The 19,565-nt window shown below is 45.5% G+C and overlaps 13 pseudogenes; all 13 read left to right on the top strand.

The window, feature by feature from the left end:
- The first annotated feature begins 998 nt into the window (after window positions 1-998).
- On the top strand, window positions 999-1,205 carry LOC143810953 (U2 spliceosomal RNA; annotated as a pseudogene).
- An 862-nt stretch (window positions 1,206-2,067) lies between these two features.
- On the top strand, window positions 2,068-2,280 carry LOC143810968 (U2 spliceosomal RNA; annotated as a pseudogene).
- An 862-nt stretch (window positions 2,281-3,142) lies between these two features.
- LOC143810941 (U2 spliceosomal RNA) lies at window positions 3,143-3,345 on the top strand (annotated as a pseudogene).
- An 858-nt stretch (window positions 3,346-4,203) lies between these two features.
- LOC143810945 (U2 spliceosomal RNA) lies at window positions 4,204-4,415 on the top strand (annotated as a pseudogene).
- Window positions 4,416-5,275: 860 nt separating this feature from the next.
- On the top strand, window positions 5,276-5,485 carry LOC143810966 (U2 spliceosomal RNA; annotated as a pseudogene).
- An 862-nt stretch (window positions 5,486-6,347) lies between these two features.
- LOC143810951 (U2 spliceosomal RNA) lies at window positions 6,348-6,556 on the top strand (annotated as a pseudogene).
- An 858-nt stretch (window positions 6,557-7,414) lies between these two features.
- LOC143810944 (U2 spliceosomal RNA) lies at window positions 7,415-7,626 on the top strand (annotated as a pseudogene).
- Window positions 7,627-14,081: 6,455 nt separating this feature from the next.
- Window positions 14,082-14,207, top strand: LOC143810985 (U2 spliceosomal RNA; annotated as a pseudogene).
- An 856-nt stretch (window positions 14,208-15,063) lies between these two features.
- On the top strand, window positions 15,064-15,269 carry LOC143810930 (U2 spliceosomal RNA; annotated as a pseudogene).
- An 872-nt stretch (window positions 15,270-16,141) lies between these two features.
- On the top strand, window positions 16,142-16,344 carry LOC143810937 (U2 spliceosomal RNA; annotated as a pseudogene).
- An 858-nt stretch (window positions 16,345-17,202) lies between these two features.
- Window positions 17,203-17,408, top strand: LOC143810973 (U2 spliceosomal RNA; annotated as a pseudogene).
- An 862-nt stretch (window positions 17,409-18,270) lies between these two features.
- LOC143810970 (U2 spliceosomal RNA) lies at window positions 18,271-18,471 on the top strand (annotated as a pseudogene).
- Window positions 18,472-19,329: 858 nt separating this feature from the next.
- On the top strand, window positions 19,330-19,535 carry LOC143810972 (U2 spliceosomal RNA; annotated as a pseudogene).
- Window positions 19,536-19,565: the final 30 nt, after the last annotated feature.

Here is a 19,565-nt window from a genome sequence, read left to right as displayed (position 1 = left end):
TTCTTTATTCTGCTATCAGTAAGCGGGCCTCTCTGTGCTAAACCTGGTTCATTTCTGTGTTTGTCATTTCCTCTTACCTCACCGTCATTATTTGTGGGGGGCTTCTATCCAGCTTTGGGGTCCCCTTCTCTGGAGGCAAGAAAGGTCTTTGTTTTCCTCTACTAGGGGTAGCTAGATTCTCCGGCTGGCGCGTGTCATCTAGAATCAACGTAGGAATGATCCCCGGCTACTTCTAGTGTTGGCGTTAGGAGTAGATATATGGTCAACCCAGTTACCACTGCCCTATGAGCTGGATTTTTGTATTCTGCAGACTTCCACGTTCCTCTGAGACCCTCGCCATTGGGGTCATAACAGCAATCAATCAGTCAATCAATTTGTCTTTACTGGTTGCTGCAACAGGTGTGTTGAGATGTAGGCCTGTATTAGGCCTTTCTTACAGTGTTGCAAATGTACTGTGCCATCTACAAAATTAGGCCCCTGCTGTCAGTACTTGGCGGCGTTTCAATTGAAGTATCCAATGAGTAGTTCTGCCATACATACCGCATTTGTGACCGTCGCATGAATTCTTTTGTAAAACATTGTCCCCCTCTTGTGGACCACCGACTTCTAAATGTGGTGTATTATATGTATTTGAAAAAAAAGGAAAACTGGTGTCTGTGCTGATCTCGAATCTGCTTGTCTTCTCCATCTACACCTGTGTGAGTATTCTAATGCTTTTGACCAACCAGGTGCGCTGCCTGCAGTAGATAGAATCTTAGCACGGAACATTCATGTGCAGTCACAATGGGGATGGAGGGTGTGGTCAAAGTAGGCGGAGTTATGCAGATTCAAAACGCGCCGTGCACAGCTTGAACACACACACACAGCAGAACTGTCATTGAGAATGCATCCCAGAGTTTCTGGAAATGTCTTCCCTGCGGCACTCTTTTTGCTCCGTCTCCACAATGGGTGTCAGTTTTAGGCCTAGGTGCGTCAGAAGTGGCAAACCATTTCTGGTTATCGTTTCTTGGCCTTATGCATCCGTCGTCGCCGCCGCCGCCGCTCAAGATGTAGTGTAGTATCTGTTTTTATCAGTTTAATGTCTGATACGTCCCCCTATCCATATTAAATGGATTTTTAGCCCAGGTAGCTGGAAATGGAGCTTGCTCTGTCCACTCCACGCATTGACTTGTTATTGCAGTATCTCCGGGAACAGTGCACTCCTTCTCTGATCCGGTTTCCGAAAACAGATTGAATTGAAATCAGCGCAAGTTGTCTTTTAACCATTTATGTGAATACTTTTCAGTGTCAGCGAAGCACATTTCAGATGCCAAATGTAGCATTTTGCTTGATTTCACTTGACCATTTGCAACATTTTGTGTGCCTTGCCTGGCCTTGCTTTCACCTATGTATGTCAAGCATTGTATTGCATTCAATATGCAATCAATCAGTCAATCAATTTGTCTTTACTGGTTGCTGCAACAGGTGTGTTGAGATGTAGGCCTGTATTAGGCCTTTCTTACAGTGTTGCAAATGTACTGTGCCATCTATAAAATTAGGCCCCTGCTGTCAGTACTTGGCGGCGTTTCAATTGAAGTATCCAATGAGTAGTTCTGCCATACATACCGCATTTGTGACCGTCGCATGAATTCTTTTGTAAAACATTGTCCCCCTCTTGTGGACCACCGACTTCTAAATGTGGTGTATTATATGTATTTGAAAAAAAAGGAAAACTGGTGTCTGTGCTGATCTCGAATCTGCTTGTCTTCTCCATCTACACCTGTGTGAGTATTCTAATGCTTTTGACCAACCAGGTGCGCTGCCTGCGGTAGATAGAATCTTAGCACGGAACATTCATGTGCAGTCACAATGGGGATGGAGGGTGTGGTCAAAGTAGGCGGAGTTATGCAGATTCAAAACGCGCCGTGCACAGCTTGAACACACACACACACACAGCAGAACTGTCATTGAGAATGCATCCCAGAGTTTCTGGAAATGTCTTCCCTGCGGCACTCTTTTTGCTCCGTCTCCACAATGGGTGTCAGTTTTAGGCCTAGGTGCGTCCGAAGTGGCAAACCATTTCTGGTTATCGTTTCTCGGCCTTATGCATCCGTCGTCGCCGCCGCCGCCGCCGCCGCTTAACATGTAGTGTAGTATCTGTTTTTATCAGTTTAATGTCTGATACGTCCCCCTATCCATATTAAATGGATTTTTAGCCCAGGTAGCTGGAAATGGAGCTTGCTCTGTCCACTCCACGCATTGACTTGTTATTGCAGTATCTCCGGGAACAGTGCACTCCTTCTCTGATCCGGTTTCCGAAAACAGATTGAATTGAAATCAGCGCAAGTTGTCTTTTAACCATTTATGTGAATACTTTTCAGTGTCAGCGAAGCACATTTCAGATGCCAAATGTAGCATTTTGCTTGATTTCACTTGACCATTTGCAACATTTTGTGTGCCTTGCCTGGCCTTGCTTTCACCTATGTATGTCAAGCATTGTATTGCATTCAATATGCAATCAATCAGTCAATCAATTTGTCTTTACTGGTTGCTGCAACAGGTGTGTTGAGATGTAGGCCCGTATTAGGCCTTTCTTACAGTGTTGCAAATGTACTGTGCCATCTACAAAATTAGGCCCCTGCTGTCAGTACTTGGCGGCGTTTCAATTGAAGTATCCAATGAGTAGTTCTGCCATACATACCGCGTTTGTGACCGTCGCATGAATTCTTTTGTAAAACATTGTCCCCCTCTTGTGGACCACCGACTTCTAAATGTGGTGTATTATATGTATTTGAAAAAAAAGGAAAACTGGTGTCTGTGCTGATCTCGAATCTGCTTGTCTTCTCCATCTACACCTGTGTGAGTATTCTAATGCTTTTGACCAACCAGGTGCGCTGCCTGCGGTAGATAGAATCTTAGCACGGAACATTCATGTGCAGTCACAATGGGGATGGAGGGTGTGGTCAAAGTAGGCGGAGTTATGCAGATTCAAAACGCGCCGTGCACAGCTTGAACACACACACACACACAGCAGAACTGTCATTGAGAATGCATCCCAGAGTTTCTGGAAATGTCTTCCCTGCGGCACTCTTTTTGCTCCGTCTCCACAATGGGTGTCAGTTTTAGGCCTAGGTGCGTCAGAAGTGGCAAACCATTTCTGGTTATCGTTTCTCGGCCTTATGCATCCGTCGTCGCCGCCGCCGCTCAAGATGTAGTGTAGTATCTGTTTTTATCAGTTTAATGTCTGATACATCCCCTATCCATATTAAATGGATTTTTAGCCCAGGTAGCTGGAAATGGAGCTTGCTCTGTCCACTCCACGCATTGACTTGTTATTGCAGTATCTCCGGGAACAGTGCACTCCTTCTCTGATCCGGTTTCCGAAAACAGATTGAATTGAAATCAGCGCAAGTTGTCTTTTAACCATTTATGTGAATACTTTTCAGTGTCAGCGAAGCACATTTCAGATGCCAAATGTAGCATTTTGCTTGATTTCACTTGACCATTTGCAACATTTTGTGTGCCTTGCCTGGCCTTGCTTTCACCTATGTATGTCAAGCATTGTATTGCATTCAATATGCAATCAATCAGTCAATCAATTTGTCTTTACTGGTTGCTGCAACAGGTGTGTTGAGATGTAGGCCCGTATTAGGCCTTTCTTACAGTGTTGCAAATATACTGTGCCATCTACAAAATTAGGCCCCTGCTGTCAGTACTTGGCGGCGTTTCAATTGAAGTATCCAATGAGTAGTTCTGCCATACATACCGCATTTGTGACCGTCGCATGAATTCTTCTGTAAAACATTGTCCCCCTCTTGTGGACCACCGACTTCTAAATGTGGTGTATTATATGTATTTGAAAAAAAAGGAAAACTGGTGTCTGTGCTGATCTCGAATCTGCTTGTCTTCTCCATCTACACCTGTGTGAGTATTCTAATGCTTTTGACCAACCAGGTGCGCTGCCTGCGGTAGATAGAATCTTAGCACGGAACATTCATGTGCAGTCACAATGGGGATGGAGGGTGTGGTCAAAGTAGGCGGAGTTATGCAGATTCAAAACGCGCCGTGCACAGCTTGAACACACACACACAGCAGAACTGTCATTGAGAATGCATCCCAGAGTTTCTGGAAATGTCTTCCCTGCGGCACTCTTTTTGCTCCGTCTCCACAATGGGTGTCAGTTTTAGGCCTAGGTGCGTCAGAAGTGGCAAACCATTTCTGGTTATCGTTTCTCGGCCTTATGCATCCGTCGTCGCCGCCGCCGCCGCCGCTGCTCAAGATGTAGTGTAGTATCTGTTTTTATCAGTTTAATGTCTGATACGTCCCCTATCCATATTAAATGGATTTTTAGCCCAGGTAGCTGGAAATGGAGCTTGCTCTGTCCACTCCACGCATTGACTTGTTATTGCAGTATCTCCGGGAACAGTGCACTCCTTCTCTGATCCGGTTTCCGAAAACAGATTGAATTGAAATCAGCGCAAGTTGTCTTTTAACCATTTATGTGAATACTTTTCAGTGTCAGCGAAGCACATTTCAGATGCCAAATGTAGCATTTTGCTTGATTTCACTTGACCATTTGCAACATTTTGTGTGCCTTGCCTGGCCTTGCTTTCACCTATGTATGTCAAGCATTGTATTGCATTCAATATGCAATCAATCAGTCAATCAATTTGTCTTTACTGGTTGCTGCAACAGGTGTGTTGAGATGTAGGCCCGTATTAGGCCTTTCTTACAGTGTTGCAAATGTACTGTGCCATCTACAAAATTAGGCCCCTGCTGTCAGTACTTGGCGGCGTTTCAATTGAAGTATCCAATGAGTAGTTCTGCCATACATACCGCGTTTGTGACCGTCGCATGAATTCTTTTGTAAAACATTGTCCCCCTCTTGTGGACCACCGACTTCTAAATGTGGTGTATTATATGTATTTGAAAAAAAAGGAAAACTGGTGTCTGTGCTGATCTCGAATCTGCTTGTCTTCTCCATCTACACCTGTGTGAGTATTCTAATGCTTTTGACCAACCAGGTGCGCTGCCTGCGGTAGACAGAATCTTAGCACGGAACATTCATGTGCAGTCACAATGGGGATGGAGGGTGTGGTCAAAGTAGGCGGAGTTATGCAGATTCAAAACGCGCCGTGCACAGCTTGAACACACACACACACAGCAGAACTGTCATTGAGAATGCATCCCAGAGTTTCTGGAAATGTCTTCCCTGCGGCACTCTTTTTGCTCCGTCTCCACAATGGGTGTCAGTTTTAGGCCTAGGTGCGTCCGAAGTGGCAAACCATTTCTGGTTATCGTTTCTCGGCCTTATGCATCCGTCGTCGCCGCCGCCGCCGCCGCTTAACATGTAGTGTAGTATCTGTTTTTATCAGTTTAATGTCTGATACGTCCCCCTATCCATATTAAATGGATTTTTAGCCCAGGTAGCTGGAAATGGAGCTTGCTCTGTCCACTCCACGCATTGACTTGTTATTGCAGTATCTCCGGGAACAGTGCACTCCTTCTCTGATCCGGTTTCCGAAAACAGATTGAATTGAAATCAGCGCAAGTTGTCTTTTAACCATTTATGTGAATACTTTTCAGTGTCAGCGAAGCACATTTCAGATGCCAAATGTAGCATTTTGCTTGATTTCACTTGACCATTTGCAACATTTTGTGTGCCTTGCCTGGCCTTGCTTTCACCTATGTATGTCAAGCATTGTATTGCATTCAATATGCAATCAATCAGTCAATCAATTTGTCTTTACTGGTTGCTGCAACAGGTGTGTTGAGATGTAGGCCCGTATTAGGCCTTTCTTACAGTGTTGCAAATATACTGTGCCATCTACAAAATTAGGCCCCTGCTGTCAGTACTTGGCGGCATTTCAATTGAAGTATCCAATGAGTAGTTCTGCCATACATACCGCATTTGTGACCGTCGCATGAATTCTTCTGTAAAACATTGTCCCCCTCTTGTGGACCACCGACTTCTAAATGTGGTGTATTATATGTATTTGAAAAAAAAGGAAAACTGGTGTCTGTGCTGATCTCGAATCTGCTTGTCTTCTCCATCTACACCTGTGTGAGTATTCTAATGCTTTTGACCAACCAGGTGCGCTGCCTGCGGTAGATAGAATCTTAGCACGGAACATTCATGTGCAGTCACAATGGGGATGGAGGGTGTGGTCAAAGTAGGCGGAGTTATGCAGATTCAAAACGCGCCGTGCACAGCTTGAACACACACACACACACAGCAGAACTGTCATTGAGAATGCATCCCAGAGTTTCTGGAAATGTCTTCCCTGCGGCACTCTTTTTGCTCCGTCTCCACAATGGGTGTCAGTTTTAGGCCTAGGTGCGTCAGAAGTGGCAAACCATTTCTGGTTATCGTTTCTCGGCCTTATGCATCCGTCGTCGCCGCCGCCGCCGCCGCTCAAGATGTAGTGTAGTATCTGTTTTTATCAGTTTAATGTCTGATACATCCCCTATCCATATTAAATGGATTTTTAGCCCAGGTAGCTGGAAATGGAGCTTGCTCTGTCCACTCCACGCATTGACTTGTTATTGCAGTATCTCCGGGAACAGTGCACTCCTTCTCTGATCCGGTTTCCGAAAACAGATTGAATTGAAATCAGCGCAAGTTGTCTTTTAACCATTTATGTGAATACTTTTCAGTGTCAGGGAAGCACATTTCAGATGCCAAATGTAGCATTTTGCTTGATTTCACTTGACCATTTGCAACATTTTGTGTGCCTTGCCTGGCCTTGCTTTCACCTATGTATGTCAAGCATTGTATTGCATTCAATATGCAATCAATCAGTCAATCAATTTGTCTTTACTGGTTGCTGCAACAGGTGTGTTGAGATGTAGGCCCGTATTAGGCCTTTCTTACAGTGTTGCAAATATACTGTGCCATCTACAAAATTAGGCCCCTGCTGTCAGTACTTGGCGGCGTTTCAATTGAAGTATCCAATGAGTAGTTCTGCCATACATACCGCATTTGTGACCGTCGCATGAATTCTTCTGTAAAACATTGTCCCCCTCTTGTGGACCACCGACTTCTAAATGTGGTGTATTATATGTATTTGAAAAAAAAGGAAAACTGGTGTCTGTGCTGATCTCGAATCTGCTTGTCTTCTCCATCTACACCTGTGTGAGTATTCTAATGCTTTTGACCAACCAGGTGCGCTGCCTGCGGTAGATAGAATCTTAGCACGGAACATTCATGTGCAGTCACAATGGGGATGGAGGGTGTGGTCAAAGTAGGCGGAGTTATGCAGATTCAAAACGCGTCGTGCACAGCTTGAACACACACACACAGCAGAACTGTCATTGAGAATGCATCCCAGAGTTTCTGGAAATGTCTTCCCTGCGGCACTCTTTTTGCTCCGTCTCCACAATGGGTGTCAGTTTTAGGCCTAGGTGCGTCAGAAGTGGCAAACCATTTCTGGTTATCGTTTCTCGGCCTTATGCATCCGTCGTCGCCGCCGCCGCCGCCGCTGCTCAAGATGTAGTGTAGTATCTGTTTTTATCAGTTTAATGTCTGATACGTCCCCTATCCATATTAAATGGATTTTTAGCCCAGGTAGCTGGAAATGGAGCTTGCTCTGTCCACTCCACGCATTGACTTGTTATTGCAGTATCTCCGGGAACAGTGCACTCCTTCTCTGATCCGGTTTCCGAAAACAGATTGAATTGAAATCAGCGCAAGTTGTCTTTTAACCATTTATGTGAATACTTTTCAGTGTCAGCGAAGCACATTTCAGATGCCAAATGTAGCATTTTGCTTGATTTCACTTGACCATTTGCAACATTTTGTGTGCCTTGCCTGGCCTTGCTTTCACCTATGTATGTCAAGCATTGTATTGCATTCAATATGCAATCAATCAGTCAATCAATTTGTCTTTACTGGTTGCTGCAACAGGTGTGTTGAGATGTAGGCCCGTATTAGGCCTTTCTTACAGTGTTGCAAATGTACTGTGCCATCTACAAAATTAGGCCCCTGCTGTCAGTACTTGGCGGCGTTTCAATTGAAGTATCCAATGAGTAGTTCTGCCATACATACCGCATTTGTGACCGTCGCATGAATTCTTTTGTAAAACATTGTCCCCCTCTTGTGGACCACCGACTTCTAAATGTGGTGTATTATATGTATTTGAAAAAAAAGGAAAACTGGTGTCTGTGCTGATCTCGAATCTGCTTGTCTTCTCCATCTACACCTGTGTGAGTATTCTAATGCTTTTGACCAACCAGGTGCGCTGCCTGCGGTAGATAGAATCTTAGCACGGAACATTCATGTGCAGTCACAATGGGGATGGAGGGTGTGGTCAAAGTAGGCGGAGTTATGCAGATTCAAAACGCGCCGTGCACAGCTTGAACACACACACACAGCAGAACTGTCATTGAGAATGCATCCCAGAGTTTCTGGAAATGTCTTCCCTGCGGCACTCTTTTTGCTCCGTCTCCACAATGGGTGTCAGTTTTAGGCCTAGGTGCGTCAGAAGTGGCAAACCATTTCTGGTTATCGTTTCTCGGCCTTATGCATCCGTCGTCGCCGCCGCCGCTCGAGATGTAGTGTAGTATCTGTTTTTATCAGTTTAACCCCTTCATGACCCAGCCTATTTTGGCCTTAATGACCTTGCCGTTTTTTGAAATTCTGACCAGTGTCCCTTTATGAGGTAATAACTCAGGAACGCTTCAACGGATCCTAGCGATTCTGAGATTGTTTTTTCGTGACATATTGGGCTTCATGTTAGTGGTAAATTTAGGTCGATAATTTCTGAGTTTATTTGTGAAAAAAACGGAAATTTGGCAAAAAAATTGAAAATTTCGCAATTTTCACATTTTGAATTTTTATTCTGTTAAACCAGAGAGTTATGTGACACAAAATAGTTAATAAATAACATTTCCCACATGTCTACTTTACATCAGCACAATTTTGGAAACAATTTTTTTTTTTGCTAGGAAGTTATAAGGGTTAAAATTTGACCAGTGATTTCTCATTTTTACAACAAAATTTACAAAACCATTTTTTTTAGGGACCACCTCACATTTGAAGTCATTTTGAGGGTTCTATATGGCTGAAAATACCCAAAAGTGACACCATTCTAAAAACTGCACCCCTCAAGGTGCTCAAAACCACATTCAAGAAGTTTATTAACCCTTCAGGTGTTTCACAGCAGCAGAAGCAACATGGAAGTAAAAAATGAACATTTAACTTTTTAGTCACAAAAATGATCTTTTAGCAACAATTTTTTTATTTTCCCAGCGGTAAAAGGAGAAACTGGACCACGAACGTTGTTGTCCAATTTGTCCTGAGTACGCTGATACCTCATATGTGGGGGTAAACCACTGTTTGGGCGCACGGCAGGGCTCGGAAGGGAAGGAGCGCCATTTGACTTTTTGAATGAAAAATTGGCTCCAATCTTTAGCGGACACCATGTCACGTTTGGAGAGCCCCCGTGTGCCTAAACATTGGAGCTCCCCCACAAGTGACCCCATTTTGGAAACTAGACCCCCCAAGGAACTTATCTAGAAGCATAGTGAGCACTTTAAACCCCCAGGTGCTTCACAAATTGATCCGTAAAAATGAAAAAGTACTTTTTTTTCACAAAAAAATTATTTTAGCCTCAATTTTTTCATTTTCACATGGGCAACAGGATAAAATGGATCCTAAATTTTTTTGGGCAATTTCTCCTGAGTACACCAATACCTCACATGTGGGGGTAAACCACTGTTTGGGCACATGGTAAGGCTCGGAAGGGAAGGAGCGCCATTTGACTTTTTGAATGAAAAATTATCTCCATCGTTAGCGGACACCATGTCGCGTTTGGAAAGCCCCTGTGTGCCTAAACATTGGAGCTCCTCCACAAGTGACCCCATTTTGGAAACTAGACCCCCCAAGGAACTCATCTAGAGGCATAGTGAGCACTTTAAACCCCCAGGTGCTTCACAAATTGATCCGCAAAAATGAAAAAGTACTTTTTTTTTCACACAAAATTTCTTTTAGCCTCAATTCTTTCATTTTCACATGGGCAACAGGATAAAATGGATCCTAAAATTTGTTGGGCAATTTCTCCTGAGTATGCCGATACCTCATATGTGGGGGTAAACCACTGTTTGGGTGCACGGCAAGGCTCGGAAGGGGAGGCGTCCCATTTGACTTTTTGAATGGAAAATTAGCTCCAATCGTTAGCGGACACCATGTCGCGTTTGGAGAGCCCCTGTGTGCCTAAACATTGGAGCTCCCCTACAAGTGACCCCATTTTGGAAACTAGACCCCCCAAGGAACTTATCTAGATGCATAGTGAGCACTTATAACCCCCAGGTGCTTCACAGAAGTTTATAACGCAGAGCCGTGAAAATAAAAAAATAAATTTTCTTTCCTCAAAAATGATTTTTAGCCCAGAATTTTTTATTTTCCCAAGGGTAATAGGAGAAATTGGACCCCAAATTTTGTTGTCCAGTTTGTCCTGAGTACGGTGATACCCCATATGTGGGGGTAAACCACTGTTTGGGCGCACGGCAGGGCTCGGAAGGGAAGGCACGCCATTTGGCTTTTTGAATGGAAAATTAGCTCCAATCATTAGCGGACACCATGTCGCGTTTGGAGAGCCCCTGTGTGCCTAAACATTGGAGCTCCCGCACAAGTGACCCCATTTTGGAAACTAGACCTCCCAAGGAACTAATCTAGATGTGTGGTGAGCACTTTGAACCCCCAAGTGCTTCACAGAAGTTTATAACGCAGAGCCGTGAAAATAAAAAATGTGTTTCCTTTCCTCAAAAATATTTTTTAGCCCAGAATTTTTTTATTTTTGCAAGAGTAACAGGAGAAATTGGACCCCAAAAGTTGTTGACCAGTTTCTCCTGAGTACGCTGATACCCCATATGTGGGGGTAAACCACTGTTTTGGCACACGTCGGGGTTCGGAAGGGAAGTAGTGACGTTTTAAAATGCAGACTTTGATGGAATGCTCTGCGGGCATCAGGTTGCGTTTGCAGAGCCCCTGATGTGCCTAAACAGTAGGAACTCCCCACAAGTGACTCCATTTTGGAAACTAGACCCCCAAGGGAACTTATCTAGATGTGTGGTGAGCACTTTGAACCCCCAAATGCTTCACAGAAGTTTATAACGCAGAGCCGTGAAAATAATAAATGTGTTTCCTTTCCTCAAAAATATTTTTTTAGCCCAGAATTTTTTATTTTTGCAAGAGTAACAGGAGAATATGGACCCCAAAAGTTGTTGTCCAGTTTCTCCTGAGTACGCTGATACCCCATATGTGGGGGTAAACCACTGTTTGGGCACATGCCGGGGCTCGGAAGGGAAGTAGTGACGTTTTGGAATGCAGACTTTGATGGAATGGTCTGCGGGCATCATGTTACGTTTGCAGAGCCCCTGATATGCCTAAACAGTAGAAACCCCCCACAAGTGACCCCATTTTGGAAACTAGACCCCCCAAGGAACTTATCTAGATGTGTAGTGAGCACGTTCAACCCCCAAGTGCTTCACAGAAGTTTACAACGCAGAGCCGTGAAAATAAAAAATCATTTTTCTTTCCTCAAAAAAGATGTTTTAGCAAGCAATTTTTTATTTTCACAAGGGTAACAGGAGAATTTGGACCCCAATATTTGTTGCCCAGTTTGTTGTGAGTATGCTGATACCCCATATGTGGGGGTAAACCACTGTTTGGGCGCACGTCAGGGCTCGGAAGGGAAGTAGTGACATTTGAAATGCAGACTTTGATGGAATGGTCTGCGGGCGTCACATTGCATTTGCAGAGTCCCTGATGTGCCTAAACAGTAGAAACACCCCACAAGTGACCCCATTTTGGAAACTAGACCCCCGAAGGAACTTATCTAGATGTGTGGTGAGCACTTTCAACCCCCAAGTGCTTCACAGAAGTTTATAACGCAGAGCCGTGAAAATAAAAAATAATTGTTCTTTCCTCAAAAATTATGTTTTAGCAAGTAATTTTTTATTTTTGCAAGGGTAACAGGAGAAATTGGACCCCAACAGTTGTTGCCCAGTTTGTCCTGAGTACGCTGGTACCCCAAATGTGGGGGTAAACCACTGTTTGGGCGCACGTCGGGGCTTGGAAGGGAGGGAGCACCATTTGACTTTTTGAATGCAAGATTGGCTGGAATCAATGGTGGCGCCATGTTGCGTTTGGAGACCCCTGATGTGCCTAAACAGTGGAAACCCCTCAATTCTAACTTCAACACTAACCCCAACACACCCCTAATCCTAATCCCAACTGTAGCCATAACCCTAATCACAAACCTAACCCCAACACACCCCTAACCACAACCCTAACCGCAACACACCCGTAACCCTAATTCCAACCCTAATCCTAACCCTAATCCCAACCGTAGCCCTAATCCCAACCCTAACCACAACTGTAACCCCAACACACCCCTAACCCTATCCGTAACCCTAACCACAAGCCTAATCTTAACCCTATTTCAAACCCTAGCCCTAATTCCAACCCTAACTCTAATTCCAACCCTAACCCTAAGGCTATGTGCCCACGTTGCGAATTCGTGTGAGATTTTTCCGCACGATTTTTGAAAAATCTGCAGGTAAAAGGCACTGCGTTTTACCTGCGGATTTACAGCAGATTTCCAGTGTTTTTTTGTGCGGATTTCACCTGCGGATTCCTATTGAGGAACAGGTGTAAAACGCTGCGGAATCCGCACAAAGAATTGACATGCTGCGGAAAATACAACGCAGCGTTTCTGCACGGAATTTTCCGCACCATGGGCACAGCGGATTTGGTTTTCCTTAGGTGTACATGGTACTGTAAACCTGATGGAAAACTGCTTCGAATTCGCAGCGGCCAATCCGCTGCGGATCCGCGGCCAATCCGCTGCGGATCCGCGGCCAATCCGCTGCGGATCCGCGGCCAATCCGCTGCGGATCCGCGGCCAATCCGCTGCGGATCCGCGGCCAATCCCCTGCGGATCCGCTGTCAATCCGCTGCGGATCCGCGGCCGATCCGCTGCGGATCCGCTGCCGATCCGCTGCGGATCCGCGGCCGATCCGCTGCGGATCCGCTGCCGATCCGCTGCGGATCCGCTGCGGATCCCCTGCCGATCCGCTGCCGATCCGCTGCCGATCCGCGGCCCATCCGCTGCGGATCCGCTGCCGATCCGCTGCGGATCCGCGGCCGATCCGCTGCGGATCCGCGGCCGATCCGCTGCCGATCCGCTGCGGATCCGCGGCCGATCCGCTGCGGATCCGCGGCCGATCCGCTCTGTGTGCACATGCCATAACCCTACCCCTAACCCTACCCGTAACCCTAACCCTACCCCTAACCCTACCCCTAGTTCTAACCCTAGTTCTAATCCTAACCCTAGTGGAAAAAAAAAAAAAAAAAAATTCTTTATTTTATTATTGTCCCTATGGGGGTGATAAAGGGGGGGGGTGTTATTTATTATTTTTTTATTTTGATCGCTGTGATAGAACCTACCACAGCGATCAAAATGTACCTGTAAGGAATCTGCCGACTGGCAGATTCGGCGGGCGCACTGAGCATGCGCCCGCCATTTTCCAACATGGCGGCGCCCAGCGAGGAGACGGCCGGACACCGGGAGGATCGGTAAGTATGAAGGGGTGGTGGGGGGGTGGATCGGAGCACGGGGGGGGGGAACGGAGCACAGGGGGGGTGGGTCTGGGCAAGGAGGGAGCGGACAGGAGATCGGGGGAGCCGGCAGGCGGACGGAGGGGACCGGACCCCATAACGGAGGACGGGGGGGGCGATCGGTGGGCGTGGGGGGGGGCACTTCAGTATTTCCAGCCATGGCCGATGATATTGCAGCATCGGCCATGGCTGGATTGTAATATTTCACCAGTTTTTTAGGTGAAATATTACAAATCGCTCTGATTGGCAGTTTCACTTTCAACAGCCAATCAGAGCGATCGTAGCCACGGGGGGGTGAAGCCACCCCCCCTGGGCTGAAGTACCACTCCCCCTCTCCCTGCAGATCGGGTAAAATAGGAGTTAACCCCTTCACCCGATCTGCAGGGACGCGATCATTCCATGACGCCACATAGGCGTCATGGGTCGGATTGGCACGGGTTTTCATGACGCCTACGTGGCGTCATGGGTCGGGAAGGGGTTAATGTCTGATACGTCCCCTATCCATATTAAATGGATTTTTAGCCCAGGTAGCTGGAAATGGAGCTTGCTCTGTCCACTCCACGCATTGACTTGTTATTGCAGTATCTCCGGGAACAGTGCACTCCTTCTCTGATCTGGTTTCCGAAAACAGATTGAATTGAAATCAGCGCAAGTTGTCTTTTAACCATTTATGTGAATACTTTTCAGTGTCAGCGAAGCACATTTCAGATGCCAAATGTAGCATTTTGCTGGATTTCACTTGACCATTTGCAACATTTTGTGTGCCTTGCCTGGCCTTGCTTTCACCTATGTATGTCAAGCATTGTATTGCATTCAATATGCAATCAATCAGTCAATCAATTTGTCTTTACTGGTTGCTGCAACAGGTGTGTTGAGATGTAGGCCTGTATCAGGCCTTTCTTACAGTGTTGCAAATATACTGTGCCATCTACAAAATTAGGCCCCTGCTGTCAGTACTTGGCGGCGTTTCAATTGAAGTATCCAATGAGTAGTTCTGCCATACATACCGCATTTGTGACCGTCGCATGAATTCTTTTGTAAAACATTGTCCCCCTGTTGTGGACCACCGACTTCTAAATGTGGTGTATTATATGTATTTGAAAAAAAAGGAAAACTGGTGTCTGTGCTGATCTCGAATCTGCTTGTCTTCTCCATCTACACCTGTGTGAGTATTCTAATGCTTTTGACCAACCAGGTGCGCTGCCTGCGGTAGATAGAATCTTAGCACGGAACATTCATGTGCAGTCACAATGGGGATGGAGGGTGTGGTCAAAGTAGGCGGAGTTATGCAGATTCAAAACGCGCCGTGCACAGCTTGAACACACACACAGCAGAACTGTCATTGAGAATGCATCCCAGAGTTTCTGGAAATGTCATCCCTGCGGCACTCTTTTTGCTCCGTCTCCACAATGGGTGTCAGTTTTAGGCCTAGGTGCGTCAGAAGTGGCAAACCATTTCTGGTTATCGTTTCTCGGCCTTATGCATCCGTCGTCGCCGCCGCCGCTGCTCAAGATGTAGTGTAGTATCTGTTTTTATCAGTTTAATGTCTGATACGTCCCCTATCCATATTAAATGGATTTTTAGCCCAGGTAGCTGGAAATGGAGCTTGCTCTGTCCACTCCACGCATTGACTTGTTATTGCAGTATCTCCGGGAACAGTGCACTCCTTCTCTGATCCGGTTTCCGAAAACAGATTGAATTGAAATCAGCGCAAGTTGTCTTTTAACCATTTATGTGAATACTTTTCAGTGTCAGCGAAGCACATTTCAGATGCCAAATGTAGCATTTTGCTTGATTTCACTTGACCATTTGCAACATTTTGTGTGCCTTGCCTGGCCTTGCTTTCACCTATGTATGTCAAGCATTGTATTGCATTCAATATGCAATCAATCAGTCAATCAATTTGTCTTTACTGGTTGCTGCAACAGGTGTGTTGAGATGTAGGCCCGTATTAGGCCTTTCTTACAGTGTTGCAAATGTACTGTGCCATCTACAAAATTAGGCCCCTGCTGTCAGTACTTGGCGGCGTTTCAATTGAAGTATCCAATGAGTAGTTCTGCCATACATACCGCGTTTGTGACCATCGCATGAATTCTTCTGTAAAACATTGTCCCCCTCTTGTGGACCACCGACTTCTAAATGTGGTGTATTATATGTATTTGAAAAAAAAGGAAAACTGGTGTCTGTGCTGATCTCGAATCTGCTTGTCTTCTCCATCTACACCTGTGTGAGTATTCTAATGCTTTTGACCAACCAGGTGCGCTGCCTGCGGTAGATAGAATCTTAGCACGGAACATTCATGTGCAGTCACAATGGGGATGGAGGGTGTGGTCAAAGTAGGCGGAGTTATGCAGATTCAAAACGCGCCGTGCACAGCTTGACCACACACACACACACACACACACACAGCAGAACTGTCATTGAGAATGCATCCCAGAGTTTCTGGAAATGTCTTCCCTGCGGCACTCTTTTTGCTCCGTCTCCACAATGGGTGTCAGTTTTAGGCCTAGGTGCGTCCGAAGTGGCAAACCATTTCTGGTTATCGTTTCTCGGCCTTATGCATCCGTCGTCGCCGCCGCCGCTCAAGATGTAGTGTAGTATCTGTTTTTATCAGTTTAATGTCTGATACGTCCCCTATCCATATTAAATGGATTTTTAGCCCAGGTAGCTGGAAATGGAGCTTGCTCTGTCCACTCCACGCATTGACTTGTTATTGCAGTATCTCCGGGAACAGTGCACTCCTTCTCTAATCCGGTTTCCGAAAACAGATTGAATTGAAATCAGCGCAAGTTGTCTTTTAACCATTTATGTGAATACTTTTCAGTGTCAGCGAAGCACATTTCAGATGCCAAATGTAGCATTTTGCTTGATTTCACTTGACCATTTGCAACATTTTGTGTGCCTTGCCTGGCCTTGCTTTCACCTATGTATGTCAAGCATTGTATTGCATTCAATATGCAATCAATCAGTCAATCAATTTGTCTTTACTGGTTGCTGCAACAGGTGTGTTGAGATGTAGGCCCGTATTAGGCCTTTCTTACAGTGTTGCAAATATACTGTGCCATCTACAAAATTAGGCCCCTGCTGTCAGTACTTGGCGGCGTTTCAATTGAAGTATCCAATGAGTAGTTCTGCCATACATACCGCATTTGTGACCGTCGCATGAATTCTTTTGTAAAACATTGCCCCCCTCTTGTGGACCACCGACTTCTAAATGTGGTGTATTATATGTATTTGAAAAAAAAGGAAAACTGGTGTCTGTGCTGATCTCGAATCTGCTTGTCTTCTCCATCTACACCTGTGTGAGTATTCTAATGCTTTTGACCAACCAGGTGCGCTGCCTGCGGTAGATGGAATCTTAGCACGGAACATTCATGTGCAGTCACAATGGGGATGGAGGGTGTGGTCAAAGTAGGCGGAGTTATGCAGATTCAAAACGCGTCGTGCACAGCTTGAACACACACACACAGCAGAACTGTCATTGAGAATGCATCCCAGAGTTTCTGGAAATGTCTTCCCTGCGGCACTCTTTTTGCTCCGTCTCCACAATGGGTGTCAGTTTTAGGCCTAGGTGCGTCAGAAGTGGCAAACCATTTCTGGTTATCGTTTCTCGGCCTTATGCATCCGTCGTCGCCGCCGCCGCTGCTCAAGATGTAGTGTAGTATCTGTTTTTATCAGTTTAATGTCTGATACGTCCCCTATCCATATTAAATGGATTTTTAGCCCAGGTAGCTGGAAATGGAGCTTGCTCTGTCCACTCCACGCATTGACTTGTTATTGCAGTATCTCTGGGAACACTGCACTCCTTCTCTGATCCGGTTTCCAAAAACAGATTGAATTGAAATCAGCGCAAGTTGTCTTTTAACCATTTATGTGAATACTTTTCAGTGTCAGCGAAGCACATTTCAGATGCCAAGTGTAGCATTTTGCTTGATTTCACTTGACCATTTGCAACATTTTGTGTGCCTTGCCTGGCCTTGCTTTCACCTATGTATGTCAAGCATTGTATTGCATTCAATATGCAATCAATCAGTCAATCAATTTGTCTTTACTGGTTGCTGCAACAGGTGTGTTGAGATGTAGGCCCGTATTAGGCCTTTCTTACAGTGTTGCAAATATACTGTGCCATCTACAAAATTAGGCCCCTGCTGTCAGTACTTGGCGGCGTTTCAATTGAAGTATCCAATGAGTAGTTCTGCCATACATACCGCATTTGTGACCGTCGCATGAATTCTTCTGTAAAACATTGTCCCCCTCTTGTGGACCACCGACTTCTAAATGTGGTGTATTATATGTATTTGAAAAAAAAGGAAAACTGGTGTCTGTGCTGATCTCGAATCTGCTTGTCTTCTCCATCTACACCTGTGTGAGTATTCTAATGCTTTTGACCAACCAGGTGCGCTGCCTGCGGTAGATAGAATCTTAGCACGGAACATTCATGTGCAGTCACAATGGGGATGGAGGGTGTGGTCAAAGTAGGCGGAGTTATGCAGATTCAAAACGCGCCGTGCACAGCTTGAACACACACACACACACAGCAGAACTGTCATTGAGAATGCATCCCAGAGTTTCTGGAAATGTCTTCCCTGCGGCACTCTTTTTGCTCCGTCTCCACAATGGGTGTCAGTTTTAGGCCTAGGTGCGTCCGAAGTGGCAAACCATTTCTGGTTATCGTTTCTCGGCCTTATGCATCCGTCGTCGCCGCCGCTCAACATGTAGTGTAGTATCTGTTTTTATCAGTTTAATGTCTGATACGTCCCCCTATCCATATTAAATGGATTTTTAGCCCAGGTAGCTGGAAATGGAGCTTGCTCTGTCCACTCCACGCATTGACTTGTTATTGCAGTATCTCCGGGAACAGTGCACTCCTTCTCTGATCCGGTTTCCGAAAACAGATTGAATTGAAATCAGCGCAAGTTGTCTTTTAACCATTTATGTGAATACTTTTCAGTGTCAGCGAAGCACATTTCAGATGCCAAATGTAGCATTTTGCTTGATTTCACTTGACCATTTGCAACATTTTGTGTGCCTTGCCTGGCCTTGCTTTCACCTATGTATGTCAAGCATTGTATTGCATTCAATATGCAATCAATCAGTCAATCAATTTGTCTTTACTGGTTGCTGCAACAGGTGTGTTGAGATGTAGGCCCGTATTAGGCCTTTCTTACAGTGTTGCAAATATACTGTGCCATCTACAAAATTAGGCCCCTGCTGTCAGTACTTGGCGGCGTTTCAATTGAAGTATCCAATGAGTAGTTCTGCCATACATACCGCATTTGTGACCGTCGCATGAATTCTTTTGTAAAACATTGCCCCCCTCTTGTGGACCACCGACTTCTAAATGTGGTGTATTATATGTATTTGAAAAAAAAGGAAAACTGGTGTCTGTGCTGATCTCGAATCTGCTTGTCTTCTCCATCTACACCTGTGTGAGTATTCTAATGCTTTTGACCAACCAGGTGCGCTGCCTGCGGTAGATGGAATCTTAGCACGGAACATTCATGTGCAGTCACAATGGGGATGGAGGGTGTGGTCAAAGTAGGCGGAGTTATGCAGATTCAAAACGCGTCGTGCACAGCTTGAACACACACACACAGCAGAACTGTCATTGAGAATGCATCCCAGAGTTTCTGGAAATGTCTTCCCTGCGGCACTCTTTTTGCTCCGTCTCCACAATGGGTGTCAGTTTTAGGCCTAGGTGCGTCAGAAGTGGCAAACCATTTCTGGTTATCGTTTCTCGGCCTTATGCATCCGTCGTCGCCGCCGCCGCTGCTCAAGATGTAGTGTAGTATCTGTTTTTATCAGTTTAATGTCTGATACGTCCCCTATCCATATTAAATGGATTTTTAGCCCAGGTAGCTGGAAATGGAGCTTGCTCTGTCCACTCCACGCATTGACTTGTTATTGCAGTATCTCTGGGAACACTGCACTCCTTCTCTGATCCGGTTTCCAAAAACAGATTGAA

Source organism: Ranitomeya variabilis, chromosome 2 (assembly GCF_051348905.1).
Source record: "Ranitomeya variabilis isolate aRanVar5 chromosome 2, aRanVar5.hap1, whole genome shotgun sequence".
In the NCBI taxonomy this organism is placed as follows: domain Eukaryota; kingdom Metazoa; phylum Chordata; class Amphibia; order Anura; family Dendrobatidae; genus Ranitomeya; species Ranitomeya variabilis.
This window is presented reverse-complemented; position numbering and strand designations above follow the sequence as displayed.